The sequence below is a fragment of the Vipera ursinii genome (assembly GCF_947247035.1).
Source record: "Vipera ursinii genome assembly, chromosome: 3".
Lineage (NCBI taxonomy): Eukaryota > Metazoa > Chordata > Lepidosauria > Squamata > Viperidae > Vipera > Vipera ursinii.
In genome coordinates this window covers 67,219,128-67,237,295 of record NC_139516.1, presented here as the reverse complement: position 1 = coordinate 67,237,295, position 18,168 = coordinate 67,219,128, and the positions used below count along the sequence as shown (strand labels likewise).

Sequence of the window (18,168 nt, the reverse complement as noted above, 5' to 3'; positions counted from 1 at the left end):
ATTGTTTGCTCAAACAATTCAAGACTAACATCCAGTACAATCATGCTAAGGCACAGTCACTCTGCCTTGGCTATTCTAATCTATAGCCATCCAGAGTCACCTTGTAAGGGAGAAGGCATAGAAATTTAATAAATGAATGTAAAATAAATAAATAAAATGTAGAAAAAAGCAACTTTTACAATGAAGATTTCTATTTTAATACTTTGGTTTACATATATATCTTTTGCAATGGAAGTCTATGAAACAGAAGGTGCAAAATTGTTTAAAGCATCTTAAACTCAGCTTCAATTTAAAATACAGAAAACAAGTCCTAAATTAAGCAACAATTGTTGCTGATCTATGCTAAATCTATGTTAAAAAGTAAAAAAAACCTCAGATAAAATCAATTGTTCTATTACAGTAAACAAAAAGAATCATGTCATAATATAAAATACAATTTTAACAAGTTCAGGATAGTCTTTAATCTCAATAGCTTCATTATAAGACATATCGGTTTATTTCAAATATGTACTGATGCTGATAACGTTATTCATGAATGAGAATCTAATGATCTCATCATTGATTATGAGATTATAAATTTCAAAATAACAAGGCTATGGAACGTTTTGAGAGAGATTTTGTAATTCTGAGACTTCCCCATCACTTTGGAACCAGCTGATTTGAGATAGTTTCATATTCATTGAAGTATATCTTTCAGAATAGGAAAAAAATAGGTGGTGAATGGTGGCTTATCAATAGCTAAGTTAACAATAACTCTGTTGCATTTAAAAATCTGTTGGCTGCAATAGTAACAAGGCTAACATGCCAGCAAATGTGCAAATAAATGCTTTTCCCAATAGCAATAATCATAACTGCCTGCTGTTCCAGTAAACAAAGTGAAGAAGGGCACTATAAAATTTGTAAACAGTGTAAATATGAACAGGATGTGAAAGAGCGTGATTTTTGTCTTCAGTCCAGGCATGATGAAAAAAAGAATTTTTACCAATGGGAAAATAAACAACTGATAACTTCTGCAGAGGTTCATGAATTCAGAAAGGGGTGGAAGGAACAGGTTTACTCTGGTTTCAAATAAACTGGCTTATAATCAGAAATAAATTGAATCAGCTTCAAACATCAGCTGACATCAGGGCTGATACCGAACTACTTCAAAGTCTTGGTGAAGATATGCCCTTTAGAATGGGATTGATTGGCAGGAAAAATGAATAAAAACCAAAGGACATTTTCTTCAGAGAGCATTTTAGAACTGGGACATTCCCAGAAATATTATTTTCTTTCTGACCAAGATTGAGAAAACAGCTCACTTGTGGAGAAAAGCTATGTAACATGTAACATGTGTACTTAAAAGTTGGCACTGGTGTCAGGTTGTTGGCCAGTCTAATGTTCCAAGTCCACACAATGATAGCATCTCTATATGGAAATGACTTTCTGAAATACTATTTTCCATACATTTCATTGAAAGCACTTGTAACTGATGGCATCCAACTGAGTCTATGGTACCAAACTGGCTTCCAACATTGAAACAGAGTCCTTTTTTCTTTAAAGCTGTAAATGTTGTAAATGAGGAGGAAAAGGGGAAGTCTTATTGCTGGAATAGAGGTCTGGATGATTACAGTTTTCAACTGTCTTTTTCACCACATTATCTTTAATTAATGTGATAGTATTTTGGCTGTCTTTGACGACTTCCCAAGTAGCTGACACAGGGTTTTATAAGATTCTACTCCAGTGGGCAAGACTGAACTGAATGATCTGAATAATCTAAGACCATCAACTATATATAGACCTCCCTGTTCTTTAACTCGGCTTTTTTCACTTAATGCCCATTTTATATCTCTATAATTTCTGAACAATGACACATCGCAAAGACAAAACACATTGCACTTGTACACTTCATTTTAAGAACAACAAAAATTTACACTGATGTATTATTAATAATGTAAAAGTCATGCTTCCAATGAAGGAGACAATACTTTTCTAGAGATAAAAGCTGATTTTCAATTGTTACTGAGTCCACCAAGTAACCAAGTACTTATATTTAAATTGTACAAGACAAAAAATGGAAAAAGTTGGCTGGCTTAAAGATTACATAGTTTAAGCTTTGGCAGAATGTCATGAAGATATGTTAAACAAGTATTGTCTCATTTAAAATATTCAACTGTAAAATAGAAACTTGTCAATGTGTATACTTTAGTGTCATTTTTCACTTGACTACCCAGTTCTTTGGACATTTAAAATGTTAATACATTTACATTTGCTATGTTTCTCAGCATTCTTCGTAAATCAGATTGAAATTGGCTGAGATTAAATAGAAATCTGTTTGTTTTGGAACTTTTTACACAAAAATTTCCTTGGGTGATTAAGGAATCTGTATTCATTATCTTGACGCAGATGTTACCCGCCAGATTAGTGTGAACATATTCTGAGAAAATTAATTCACTTAATAAAGCAGAGTAAATAAATGTCTAGTTTCATAAATATGTTCTGTATGAATTATGGTTTATGCTGTTGCCATCAGGAAAGTATTACATTTAAATACCTTGATACTAAATATACTTTAATTTAAATTACCTTCATCTTCAAATACGGGCTCTTCCTAAACAAACCCAAGATTTGTTTCATTACTTAACATGTTTTCATGACATGTGTCTTCGCCACCTGCAAGAACTCCTTTATGCAGCAGAACAGGCTTTTTTTTTTATCAGTGCCCCATTTTAGAATCAAGATTCAAAAAGTTGGACAACTTTCTAATTGTCAGGCAAACTATAGTCCAAACTTTCCTATCAAGGGTCTAAACCCTGCCATCTGGCTTGATTATGGATCTAATATAATGTTTACTTTAGAAGCTTTAAATAATTGATAGGGCTACTTAAATTTGGTCTGAGTACTTACTTGCTGAAAAGTAGTATAGTGATTTGATTCTGAATCTGGACATCAATATGCCTGGGATCACTTAGGAACATGCGGTAAAAGACTTAAACCTAATTTACACTATTGCCGAAGGCAGCCTGTATACACAGCCCCACTTTTTTGGTGATACACAATCCGCATTTTGGACACCAGGAGGTGCCCTTTTCCATACAACATTTTTCTCCTCTGCTACTCACTGCATAACTTTTTCTTTAAAAAAAAAAAGATTTCTGCAGTGCTTCTGCCCTCCTTTTAAAAAAAAAGAGGGCATAAAACTTTCTTTGCCCATCTTACTATTCAGTGTGTGCCTTGCAGACAAGGTTACTCCAAAGCAGCTCTGTAATCCTTCACTGAAATAGGCTTTATTGATTGCTCTGGTCTATTGTTCCCTTTTCAAGTCCCCAAGTTCAAGTTCATCCTGGTGTTACATCATGTCTGGTTGCTAGGAGCAACCAGACAGACCCAGACGTGACTATCATTAGCAAGAAACACAGGGCTCTCCTCCCACCAACCTTCCAGGGGCTCTGACGTAGCTGGCCCACTGCAAACACATTGAAGTATTTATTCAGCCTAATTTATGACCTACCCAGAAAGCAAGACCCCCCCCACTCCAAAACCCAATGCTGTTGTATATTTAATTAATCGGCCTCTCTCTGGCACTTGGGAAAGTTAGACAAAGGGCTAATTATTGTGTTGCACTCCCCCCCACACACTTTTCTTTTGGCGGGGAGGGGGTAGCAGGGAGGAGGAGTTGACTATCTGCATGGGAAAGAAAACTTTAGAAGGCTCATGCTAATCAAAATGTCTCCTCATAAACACCTTTCTCCCTCTTTTTGCCCCACTGACACTTCATGAAATGCTTAGCTGCTTAAGGGAATTGGGGGGTGGAGGAGGAAGAGGAGGAGGAGGAGGAGGAGAAAACCCTGATGCGAATGTAACTCCTTCAGAGTTGGTATGCAGTAACACAAATCAACTCATGACATGTTTAAATTTAAATGCTAACCACACACTCCGAGAGTTACTTTAAAGGTTAGTTTTTAATCAATAGAAGTTGCTGACTCGGGAGTTTTGAGCGGCGCACTGCAGCTCTTTGTGCCTTTGTCGAAGCCTTAAGGCTTTCAAACTTTTTCTTTCATTTTTTTTTAAAGATGATTTTAGCGGTTGTTTGCAGACAGAGTGCTATTGTGTTCTTGGCAAGCAACATGTCAATAAAGGCGCAGAGTCGCCCTGCACTGGAGGTGTCAACATGACACCTGCAGGCACCAATCACACCTGAGACAACAGGGGAACAACATTAACTCTTTGCGGATCAAACCAGATGGTCACAATCCAATTACAACCCAATTTAGGCTTCTGCAAATGGCACAGTGTCATATATACTCACATGCTTTTATTAGATTCAGCCTACGTATCCTTAATTTTAACTACCTCTCTCAAGCTAATAACAAATTAATTAATAGTTAATCAAAGTAGTACTTCTGCAGTGTTCCATTATTCTTTTGGTGTGTTTCCCCCCCGCCCCCCCACTTTCCTTTTGGATCAAAAGTTTACATGCGCATTTCAAAGGCAAATGATCCTTTTGATGAACTTTCATTATTGGAGAAGCAAGGTTAACAGTGTGTGCTTGTGGTGTGCCAAGAGATTTATATATTTATATTCCATGAAATTTCCAACTGTTTTGGTGTATTATATAGCTGCAATCTAAGTTCCTTACAAAAAAAAGAAGAAATTCCACTATATTACTTTTAATCTGTTTTTATAAGCTCTCTCAGGAACTGCCCAGATCTATACTTGCTCTTAGAAATCCTTTGTATTGGATACTCCCAGGATGCTGCCTGAGCTGGCATGCAGACATTTTGTCTGCCTGCACCCAGAGCTATTGCAATTCTGTACAGTCCATAAAATGGATTTCACCGCCCTTTCCCAAATGTTCAAGGTGAAACATCAAAAAGAATTCTGCAGCCCGGTACAAGATCTTAGCTTTCCTTTCTCCAGTCAAATGAAGAAGTAATCTCATCATGTTCAAAAGTGCTGACTAAGGATTTAATAAAGTGCCTGCAGATGTGTGTCATCTCTAAGGTATTCAACTCATGTAATGCAAAACAGTTCTACACTGAATGCACTTTATAAAATTCCATTTAACCATTGCTGAGCTCTGTTTTAATGTCCTCTAAGGAGTATTAGCATACTCCCCCCTCCTTAATTTACAGCACAATGAAAGTTGAGACCCTATACAGTACTGACAGTATCCTGAAATCATCATAGTTGTAAGATTTTATGAACCATAAACAATATCTTTTGGACTGAATCCTGAGCAGAGAGCCTGAAGTGGCGATGCCATTACTTGGAGAATGTCAGCTTATATCTAATGCTGATGGGAAAGGAAACTTTTATAAAGAAAAGAAAAGAAATTCAAATAAAGTTTAAGAATCACCACAACTTAAAATAATTACAAAATATGGACGTATGTATCTTGCAGGTTTTGGCTGTGCTATCAGTATAGAAAATACTTCAAAAGATAATTAAAATCATATCACCACCTTTTGCTGCTTGGCTAAAAATCCAACCAAGCTCTCTTGAAAAAGTTTTTTTTTATCAGTATATTTTAAAAAGGTGATATTAGGGGGAAAAACTGTAGGAAAACAGATTTTTTGGGGGGGGGGATTTTTCCAAACACAATAGCCTCGTCCCCAAAGTACATGTATTCTACCATATTACTGTCATTCCGAACATTAAATATGTCCCATTTCAAATGAGGTTTCAAGAACTGATTCTGATTTGATATTAATTCTGAATCTAAGCATTTATTATTATGCTTTTCCCCCCTTTGACTTGATGCTTCATGCTGTCAGAACTTTTTGGGATGGGTTATTAATATTATAAAATAAACAAAGAAATAAACTTATTGTGCATTTTTTTCCAGTGCAAATGAATCAAAAACTTTATGAAGACAATGCTGCTGAAGTATATTGTTTTTATATCTATCTCTCATTAATATTATCACTATATTGCTGTAGAAAGCTAGCCTTGAGACATGCTAGTTAGCCAAAGGCCATTGGGTTAATTCATATCTGAGGTGACATTTTAATTTGTGTCTTTCTGGAACACAGATCTTAAACCTGAATGTGCAAAGTAAATGTTTCAGAAGTGAACCAAAAGGAGTTCAGATGCAACACATCAGGAAAGATTGCTAAGAATGGTGAACAGCTAGTTTGTCACATATTTATGGCCTACATTTTTCCTGTGGTATTATATATATTTAATTTATTAATTGACCATCTCAGGCACAGAGGGACTTGATGCAGCTTACTTAATAGTAATAATTAAAAAATAAACAAAAAAAGAATCATCAAGAGTATGTAGTGTATATAAAATCAATGAATCAATCAACCAATTGTGAGGAAGGAAGAAAACACAAATATACCTTCCCCACCAAACTACCACACGGGAGCTGACCACACCATCCTACTGCAGGAGGGCACATTAATGATTTAAAATGATTTTATTGTATTATTTTGTTTTGAGTTCTTGTAGGAAGAAAAGATAAACAGGGTGTCTAAAAATAAGAATAATATAATATATTCATTAAAATGATATGGAAACGAAATAGCCAATGTAGCAAATTAAATTAAAGTTCACATTTAAGAGTTTTGATCTTGTCTTTTAATTTTGTTCCCCTTAAATTCTTATTTCAAAATTTTGACTTTGTGGATGAAAAGTCTTTAACAGAAAGACTGTAGAGCTCCAATAAATGACTGTTTAAAGAGGAAAGTCACAAGCAAATACAGACATGCATGTTATATCCCCACACAGACACATCTTTGAACTGTCCATTTGTACAGGCTGAATATCTTTTCATCACATGTTGGGGTTCTGCTTTATTATAATTTTTACTGAGATATTCGTAATGAGCTACTGACGCCTCTTCTTAAAACATTATCGGGTCAGACAGAATTTTATGCAGGGTTTTGTGGGTTTTTTGGCAGATAAAAATCCCAAGATAATTCTTGCTGTAGCAAAGTTGTATTTGTAGCCTGTAGACTTTGTGTGCTGTTGACAGCAAGAATTTGTGTGCTGTTGACAGCAAAGCAGGCTAACCCCAAATACACTTTTATTATGTATGCTATTGTATTTTGTATTGCACATTTTATTTTCTTCTGCATAATTGGAGTCTTTAATGATAACGGAGTTAAATGAGATACTGAATAGCTAACAAAGATTAAAAGAATAGAACAATTAAAACAAAATTCCAATGGTATTACTGGGTTTAGTACCAATACTGCTACTGGCATTTCACAGTGACAGTATAGCTAACAATTTTTGTCTTAATAATACATCATTTTCTGTTAAGGTGAATGGAGAAAAAACTATCAAAAATAAATTATAAAGAAGGGAGGATTTTACCAAACTGGGTAAAATAGGCTTTAAATACTTTGATCTGAGCTGGCAAGGACTAAGAAGAAATTTTTGAAATTATGAAAAACAGTGTTAGAAAAAAGTGGAAAAAGGTCAACTTACATAGAGGTTTGAAAACTTGTAACATTGTTCATACTTTTAATAATTCTATTTAAAATACATTGTGGACTTGTAAAGGACAGAAAACTGAGCAATCATAACAAAGAAAAACTAGAGCTGGTTCTGCATGAGGAAAAACTATAGTGATGTTTTGAAGGAAAAAATCAGTTGTATATAAAATTATACAAAGTTTTCATCTCCTTAGAATATTAGAATTCAGGATCATTAATTGATTCAGAACAACATAATACTTACTTTTACTGATTTATTTTAACCAATTTAAATTAAATTTGTGGCAGTCAGATAGGGTGATGGTAACCTATTTGGATGTTTTTTCAAGGGAGCAATAATGATGGAGAATCAAGCTATCGTTATCTATCACCTCCAATGGCTATACAGTATATTTTCAAAGACAGTATTGTCTTAACTACAACTTGCTACAGGGCAACTGTGGAAAAAAAGCAGATTTATCTTCCTTATATCCTACTTGTGAGTTTTGTGGGTATATTTGATTGGCCAGCAGCACAGTCAATATTTTTGCCCCTTCTTCTCTTCTTCTGTAAGTAAAACAAAATATGCCAATGCTGATTATCTGAGATGGAAGCATAGAGCTTCTTCCTATCCTAGGTACCTAACCTAGGATATTTTATTTTCAATCCAGAAAAAAGAGAAAGAAAGGAACTTCAGTAATAAAGGGACAACTAAGCATATAGAAAGGAATGGCTCTAACACAGACATGTCAAACACAAGGCCCGGGGGCCAGATCCGGCCCGCGAAGTGGTTTCATGCGGCCCACGAAGCCATCCTGGAAACAGTGAGGGAACGGCCCCCACTGCCTTGGCCCTGGCCCAGAGACTCTCCTCCTGCCAGAGACCCTCAGATCTGTCCCACTCCTGCCCAGGCCCCCATAGGCACCCTTGATGCGAACGATGTAGAGCTGGCCATGCCCACCCAGTAGTCCATACGCACTCTAGCCACACCCACCCAGTTGGCCACGCCCACCCGGCCCCCTGAGGGCAACCGCAATGCTGAGGCGGCCCTCAGTGAAATTGAGTTTGACACCCCTGCTCTAACATATAAACATTTATTCAATGTTATACTAAAGCAAGCAAGCAAACAAACAAACGTAAGAACTACCTCAGCTCATAGTACTTTCAATAAATTAGTACTGAACGATATTCTTCTTCTGTGAGTTAAGAAATCTTTTTTCAGTTACACCTAGTTTAGGTTGAACTGCAAAATTTTAAAAATTTTGCTTTTCTTTCTCTGAGGCACATTGAAACCCTTTTGCAAAACTTGCATAGCAATTATTTCTATGGATTCCAGGCTTCTGAACATTAAACAGAATGAGCAATTGATCCAGAAAGTTTGCCATGTACAAAGTATAATTCAAAAGAATGAATTCCTTATTCCTGAAAACAGAAGACTTACCGTAGTTCAAAGGGTGGTTTAACAGCACTATAGCCACAAGTAGTGTCAGAGTAATATAATACAAAATAATCGGTGAGAAACCTTGAAATGTAATCCAAGCAAGCAAGACAGATTGCTAGTTTGAGTATGATACATAAATTATGGATAAGAATACATGATCTAAATTAGATCTATTGAAAAAATAGTTTCACCTACTTCTGCTTCCAAGGCAAAAAAAAATGTCAGTGTATTTTTTTTAAAGAATAAGATTAATGTTCTTATTTTTGTAACGTCTTTGAAGGGGAAAAAAAAATCATGTTTCTGAATACGGCAATTAAAAGTTTTATTTATTATCCCATTTGTTTCAAATTAACATCCTCAACTTTCAAGGTCACCCACATTCAAACACAAATTTAGACTTTGCTAATGGAGAGGAAGGAAGTATAAAAAGAAAAGGCAAAGTAGTCAAGCAAACAAGAGAAAGAAACAATCCCATTCTCATGTTATTATAAGAGGGTAGCATAGTACATAGATCAGAGGGTTTTAAAAAAACTACAAACCCCCCCTGTACACAAAGCACAGGAAAATGTGAAGGAAAAAAAAAAGAGAAAAACGAAAAGCAGCTTAGGGATGTGTTAACTCTGCCATTCTGTCGGCTTAAAGAGTATTTTATGCTTGATCAACAGCTCCCTTTTATTATGCTTTTCTTTCATTCATTCAAGACATCAAAGCAGTGAACCACCAGTGTACCTGATCTACTTCGAAGAACTAGTAAGGGTATTCTAAAGAAATGGGAAGATTGGAAGCCAGACACCCCTGCAGACAAGCCAGTTCAAAGGGAGTATCTCAACAATGATTACATTTTGTAAATCTTTTTTTCCCAGGAAAGGCAGCTTATTTCCTCCTTTTTCATGAAAAAAGAAAAAAAAAAGATTGTACCCATTAAAGTAAGCCTGTGAAAGGAAAGTTACTTAAGAATTGAAGTACAGCAAGACGATTAGGTGGAAAGAAATATTCAGTCTTTTAGAGACTTCCAAAGTATTGCATCCTGTATTTTAATACGAGACATAAAATTCCCTTACAATGATATAATTCCTTCACCATTCTAAAAACACACGCATAAATGGATTGTTTCCTGCTCATATTATATTAAGACATCACCATCCCCCCAAAACCCAGTATCCTTAGTTTAAATTACAGTCTAGCCAATGGACACTTTAAATATCTGCATTGGTTTCTCCATTGGAAGGTTTACATGCATGGTAAACTAACCAGAATTTCCATTAAATTGGAAGAGGAAAATGTGCTAGTACCGAGTGGTTTTGTGGGTCCATTCTTCTGTTTAACGAAAAGCTACATATGTAGTCTTCCACTGACTGAGACAGAGGAAAAAATAGAAGACACTATTAAATATGTAACATGATGGACAATTCATAATGTACAGAGGGGAAAGGAAGGAAAGAAAATTAACATTCTTTTATATGACAGTGCCTGCTATAAGCCTGCATTTATGAACCTTGGACTTGAAAAGAGTCCTAAGCAAAAAAAACACCCTTCTTTAAAATATTATAATTTTCATAGTAATCAAAAATTGATTACTATGAAATAGTAATTGCGTGTGTTTTTAGAATGGTGAAGGAATTATATCATTGCAAGGGAATTTTATTTCTCGTATTAAAATACAGGATGCAATACTTTGGAGGTCTCTAAAAGACTGAATATTTCTTTCCACCTAATCGTCTTGCTATACTTCAATTCTTTCCTTTCACAGGCTTACTTTAATGGGTACAATCTTTTTTTTCCTTTTTTCATGAAAAAGGAGGAAATAAGCTGCCTTTCCTGGGAAAAAAAGATTTACAAAATGTAATCATTGTTGAGATACTCCCTTTGAACTGGCTTGTCTGCAGGGGTGTCTGGCTTCCAATCTTCCCATTTCTTTAGAATACCCTTACTAGTTCTTCGAAGTAGATCAGGTACACTGGTGGTTCACTGCTTTGTGCGGTATACTAATGATAAATAACAGATAGCATTTCGTTCTAAAACTTTGGTGACAGGTGCTTTCCTGAAAATTGGGGCTACAGAGTGAACTCTTTTTATCTGGTTAACACCATTTTTGCAACAGGCCTGTATTTTGAGTTAAAATAGTTTTCTGCTGAATCCAGCAATACTTTGAGTGCCCAGTTCCACTGGAACACATTCATAGGTTGAGATATAAACTGCATACAATTCTCCCTGGGAATCTACAGCTATTCTTCATTTACATGTGATTTCCCCGAACTCCTCTTGTGCTAGCTTGCACTGTTTCCAGGGCACAGAAAAGGAATGTTCTGCAGCTACAGCCTACAGTCCTTTGTCAGCCATCTGAGACCCACAGGCACAAGTTTGAAGTTGGAGCATACATTTTTCTCATAACTGGAGAAAAGAGCAAAGGAGACTGTAGGCTAGACTATATTCTCTCTCTTTCTCTCTTTACATATGGCATTACATTTAACGCACTGTTGTTTTAATGGAACATAATCTAATCGAACCTAACTGTTGGCATATATTTTTATCCTTTTTGTTCATTTTACCTTCCACTTTTTTTTGCAAACTCCTTAATAAGCCCATTCTCAAGACTGTACTTGTAGTTTTATTCAAGGAGAATCATAGCCAGGCTCCAGAATAAAATAAATCCAATCTTACTATATATACTAGGAATAACAGATAGAATAAAGTATTCTATTCTTCTTTTCTAAACGATTGCTAAAAACAATGAAAATATATTAATTGTCTCCAGGATTATTATTTTTTGGTTAGTGGCTTCTCTCCATCTGGTCTCTGACCCACTTGTTGGACTTGGGTAGAGTTAAATATATTAGCCAAAAACAGAAAGCAATTCTCAAAGTATGCATTGCTGCAGAAAGCTAGCATTTTGTTACAATCAGCAGTTTTGAAAGTGGCACAATAAGAGTATCACCTTCAAAGAAGGAAGGGGATGGCATTATTCCCATGACAATATTGATGCAAAGCATTGTACATTTAATTGGAAGTGATAGTAAATATATCTCTTCTTCAAGTTAAAGTAAATAAATACTTCCCAGTGCTTTTTTTGTAAAAGAAAAAGGTGCTGGAACTCACACATGTCATACAACCTGCCTTGCCTAACCTACAAGGTTCCATCCAAAAAAGGTGCCGGGACTCCGTTCTGAGCGTTCTATGAAAAAAAAAGCCCTGATACTTCCATATACTTGGACCTCCGTGTCCTTTAGACTGAAAGATTTCCTATGGTGGCCTGGCTTAATACTATCTGGTGAGATGGTAGGATTATGAGAAAGCAGAAACAGAAACTAACCAGATGCAACTACAAGTTCCATCACACATTTCATTTTTAGAGTTCAACTAAGGAATATTTTAGATGTAAGCCTCAAAGCCATTTTTGTGGCCCTGAACTACATGGACAAAAGCAATGTTAAACTGCAGCCAAGTCAGTGTGAAAAGCTTGCCTGCTCCTACAAACTGTGAAAATACTTGGGAATATCTGAAGGACTATGCAAATCCTTCAAAAGGAAAATATACCGCAAAGCACGCAAAAATCTCATGAATCATTAAAGCAACTGCATATGTTTTCTAGGCTTGGGTAGCTGTTTAGGAAGCTCCTCCACGATGTCCATATTGCCCCCAACAATCTGGCTCCTCATTTTACTGACCTTGGAAGGATGGAAGGCTAAGTCAACCTTAAGCCGGTAAGAATCGAACTGCAGGAAGCCGGCAGTCAGCAGAAATAGCCTGCAATGCTGCATTCTAACCGCTGCACCACCACAGCTCATATGTAGCAAAATGTATGCAACAAACTTTTGTATACTATATGAATGGCTTCCCTATTCACTTTTTCTATTATCACTGTCACTTCATGAACAAGGGATTTCAAATGAATCTCTTTTAATGAATAAGTTTTGCATTCAGGTCTCCCAGTAGTTTTAAAAAGTGAAAAAAGTATTGTTGTACTAAAAGAGCTTGAATAAAAGCATTATGTGACAGCCGTAAGAGGAAAAAAATAGGTATGTTTAATAAAATGTTTTCTCTATAAACAAACATGAGGAAAATAAATAAATAAATGGAAAAAGGATGCCACAGTCCCAAATAGTGAAACATTCTTCATGCAACATATTTCCAAAATCTTTTTTTTATTGACAGTCCTAAAATGGTACTATGAAGAAATAAGGAATTCAAATCACAATATTTGGGTTTATGGATATTGTATATTGCCCACTTGTTTTATCTCATTTTTATCTTTTTTTTTGCTTAAACATCTTGATTGATGAAAAGGTGGGATATAAAAAAATAAGCAAGATAATTCAGCAGATAGTGTTACAATGCTAAATACACAAATGACACTGTTTTTAACACTTCTTGCATCTGTAGTCCTGCCAAGTCTTGCCTGCCCCCATTAGCTATGTACTCCTAGAAAGTCTTTGAAATATGTCAATGCAGCAAAAGTTATCTTGAAAGCCAAGTATCAGCTGGAAGAAAAATAACACCATGAAAGTGTTAATGCAGTTATCATCCATGTACAATTATGGCAATCTAGATTGCCATGGCTGATACTTCTAAAGTGAATTTAAACAAAAAATACTAAAATAAAAATAAATCTCATAATTATATAAAATACTTTTTATGACACAGGACTATGTTGAAAGTACAAGGAACCTGGAAAAAGGGTTCCATGTATTCTTTTTATACAACAAAGCAATATTTGCAGTGGTGCATGAAATTTTGTGAACCTATTTGAATTTTCAATATTTCTACCTAAAATATAATCTATTTTTTCCCAACAAATAAATGAACAAGTTTAATGTTACTGACTTATCTGAATTTCTTAATCCAGTTTTAAAATTGGTTGGAAAACAAATTAAGTTTTTAGGTCATATTTATGCAGAAAATTGAAAATTCAAAAAGGTTCACAAACTTTTAACTACCACTGTATTTTGTGAAGGCTTTTTGATAGGAGATATTTATGATCTCTGAAATTTTAATGGCTGTCGTATAATAAATACTTCTGATCGTTTTTTAAATAATGACAATGAGAATGTTTCTATTTTCAGTTTGGAATTACGGTAAGTTAAATATATTTTATCAAATTTCTGACTTAGGACAAAACCCTTTACATCATGTTTAGATTATTTTTTGTAAATAACCGAAAGATGGGGGTGGGGGATTCCCTTTAAGCATAAAATTACCTTTTGCTTTATTTACAGTATAATTCTATTTTAGCATAAAATTAACTTGTAGTTCATTTCACTGCTTCTAACTGGATGAAAGCCATGTGATTAGTCCAAACATTTATGATTTCTGGGTCCAACATTCCCAACCTACTTAATTTTGTCTAGACAGCAGTAATATGAAAAGTTTTCAGAGAGATCTATATTTATATTTAAGGCATATATGTGTCACACTAAAATGCAGTAAGTTTTTGACCTGAATAGAAATGGCTACAGAAAACCACCCCACTGTCTCTTGTTTCAAAAGGGTATTTTGGCTGGAATTTCCTGGGACAGGATGAAAAGATTTTTGTTCTAGAGTAGAATTAAAATTATTTTAATTTATAATTGACCTAGCATTGTAATATAAGTTGTAAATAACGATCAACTGTTTAACACACAATATATTTCTTTACATTCCACTATAGCTTCAAAATTTTATTAAAAATCAGATTCTAATTATGTGCTTTGTTCTAATATGTAGCATATTAATCAAGAGTCTAGTAATTTTATTACTGAGATCTATTCTTGTCAATATGCAGATCTTTGAAAATCAACAAATAGAATATTAATTCAGCACTTATTGTACTTCACAATATTGAAATAAAATGCTGTATTTTAGTTTTGTAACTGAAATTTGAAACATACGATTTTGTGATCACTCCAGCTCATTACACATACCAGCACGTAAGAAGTGACGTGAACCTGGTCAAGTGGGGCTTATCACAGTCCCATTAATTGGCAGCCTCCACATAGTTCACTTTTATTTAATAATTAAGACTTGAGCACAAGAAAGTGATTTCAACACAGAGTAGTAATCAAAGAAATTAATTAATCCGAGCCCCATTAAAATCATGCAATATAAGTACTTAACTGTATAGTTCAGGGGTAGGCAAACTTGGCTCTTTTATGACTCGTGGACTTCAACTCCCAGAATTCTTGAGCCAGCTGTGTCCACGAGTCATAAAAGAGCCAAGGTTGCCTCCCCCTGGTATAGTTAAATGGAATTTAGGCATACAGAATTTCTTTTGTATTCTGCTGTCTTCATCTTTTGCAATCAAGTGCCCTACTATGCTTCCAAGTTTATTTTTGGCCCTAAACAATTGCTTGAATAATGTGACTCCTTATTCACTGAAGATAAATGCTTTGGAATCGTTCAAAGATAATAAATATGGTTGCCACCACAGTGTTTTTACAAGATTAGTTTTTAGGCTATAACTACACTTGTGGTTTCTGCTTGCCAGGAAACTGGGTATTTTGACCTTTGTCCTTATGATGAAACATGAAAGTTACATAAGTTTGCTTGGCAATTTAGTCTGAAGCAAACTAAAAGAGCTGATTTCTTTTTCCTTCTAAAAAGAATTCATTGTAAGAATGAACTTTTATGCATGGAAGTTAACAGTATAAACGAATAGCAGAATCCCAATTGTACAGCATTTTTCATTTCATAATATGTAATTTCTAGGGCGTCACGTTCATTTTCTTTACATCCACGGCTGATCACACAGATGGGCTGTGTCAGACAAGGAAATGTAACTTAATGATACCTTTTAACAACCATCAAAGAAGGGTAGGGCCTCCCAAATTATGCCAAACCAAACTACTATGATGTAATTGGGGCTTTCCAGTACCGCAATAGGTATGTCATATATGCGCTCTTAACTGTTACAATTAATAATGCAGTAAGAGCTCATAAACAAAAGCAAAGCACTCTTAACTGTGTAGACAAAACAAAAGCTGTACAATAAGAAAAAAGAAGATGAAGAGAAAAACAACAACAATACTTTATTTTTTTTTATGTGGACATGTTCTTGGTTTCCATTCTGCTGTTGTAACAATTACTGTACTAGCTCCTCTGACAGAGTCAATAAATCGATTGGGATCTAATGCAGCTGCAAGGGAGGTTAATCCAATACATCGTCATCTGCTGTGAAGGTTGTTGGGAGAGGTAGAAGCAGAGAGCAGGAAATCAGTAAGGAAAAATAAAGGTGAAAGAAGACCTAAGAGCATTTTAGGGTCTGCCTTACATGGAAACAATGTTTGCAAAGGGACAGGTTGGAGGAAGGTTGCTTCTGCACCGGAGAAATGTATAAACACAGAGCATTATAAATTCTGTAGTGCTGTAATAAGTACAATTAGCAGCTCAGGTTTGTGTGTGTATGCATGTATATGTATATGTATGTGTGCATGTATATATGTGTGTGTGTGTGTATATATATGTTTTCGTAGATTTTCACAGGTACAGGTATGTAGGTCTTGGCGTATTCGGGTCTTTTCCCGTGTAAGCCAAGACACTATCAATCTTACACGGGAAAAGACCCAAATACGCCAAGACCTACACACACACACACACACACACACACACACACACACACACACATATTCTCCAAGGGACTTTAAAAATTAGCTCCCCTTATCAAAGGTATACACTGCATTTTTTCTTTTTAACTTTCCCACTGTATATGTGTTTAATGGCACGAAAATTGACTAACTTCAAAATAAACCAAGATTTTTTTTAACAATTAAACATTATAATCCATCCAAAAGACTTCTTCTTATAATAAATTATTACCTACACGATCATCATATTGACTGTACTATTAGGTGAACCTATGTAAAGACCATTGGAGTGGCTGTCAGAGATTCAGATTAAATTGATATTTGAGGTTCTCGGTCTGGCAGTTTTACTTTTCAACATGCTGAATAACTAGTGCTAAGAAGCAGGTTAGGAGCAATACAGAAAAAACAGAACAATGCTTTTTTGTGCCACGTAGTTATCCATGACTACCTGGTCCTTTTTTTTTTACTTTCTGCAGTCTTGTTAAGAATCAACCTTTATTATATTAATTCTTCATATGACTGGCATCACAGTGTCTTCCATCCCTGTCTCTAATCCTCCATCAGCCAGTAAGAAATGTAGCAAGTATGAAAAACAGATTTGTGACTATTTGATTACTACCTGATTTTCCTATCTTGCTCTGCCTGGGAGATGGAACTGCGTGGAAGGGAGGGGCAGGAGAGGAAAGGAGGAGATTAAAGTGGTCAAAGCATTATTTTATTTATTGTGAAATCTATATTAACACATTCCTGCCATTAAATGCAAACCCAAGGGTAAATTAGAAATTCAGCTGAGAATAGGGAACCAAGAACTTCTCAATTAAATCAAACACTTAAATTATTTGCAATAGTTTTGCATAAAAAGTTGAGTGCAATAATGCAGAATTGTCTTGCTAAGTATCTGTTTATATAAAGGAAATTTATACAGTCTGCAGAAAAAATTACTTAGCAAAACAGAAATCTCTATAGCACATTTATCGTATTTACTAATTTGCTAACTTTCACAAATCAAATGAATGTTTAGAGCACCAATCTTGAAAAAAAGCCTATGTGTATAAAAACCAAACAAATAAATGACAGGTCTTATAAGTAAGTTAGAGACTTTTAAAATTAATAGATTAAAAATATAAGATTTAGCACTACTGGTTTTAGAAAGCTATACTGTATATATGTGTTACAAACAGATTCCAATGAAACTGGAAATGCTCACCAATAGATGTTTTAGTGAAGGAAATTCCCAGCTAAGGTTGTAGGAAGAGATTGAAATGTACTTGTTATGTCAATGAAAACCTGATCATCCAGGTATCTAAAAATATCTAAAAGGTAGCAACCGGACCAAAATGTGTTAATTTGTTGCTCATCGAAGCAACTTCATCAGTCAAAATAAAATATTAGATAGGCAGAGCGTCAGAGAATCTTTGGAATGTACCAACTCTTGCCATACCACCTTCAAGGGTTTCTCCCCACAATGTATTGCAATACATCAATGAAGACTCAGTTTGGGTACAGTTGCCATGATTTAACCTTTTAGATACTTTTGGTCTGGATGATTGAGTATGCATTGACATATTGCAATACAGCTCGTAGAGAAACCCCTGAAGTTGGGTGAGTTGGGTGAGCTGCATTGGCTTCCAGTTGCCTTCCGGGTGAGATTCAAGGTGCTGGTGATGACATATAAAGCCCTACATGGCATGGGTCCGGATTACCTACGGGAGCACCTACTGCCGGCGTCAACTTCCCTCTGTCCTGTACGCTCTCACAGAGA

At 35.3% G+C, this 18,168-nt stretch overlaps 1 protein-coding gene across 3 annotated transcripts in view; it reads right to left on the bottom strand.

Moving 5' to 3' along the window:
- Positions 1–18,168, bottom strand: part of NFIA (nuclear factor I A) — a 328,904-nt gene that overhangs the window by 8,432 nt on the left and 302,304 nt on the right. The gene's annotated exons all lie outside the window — the stretch shown is intronic.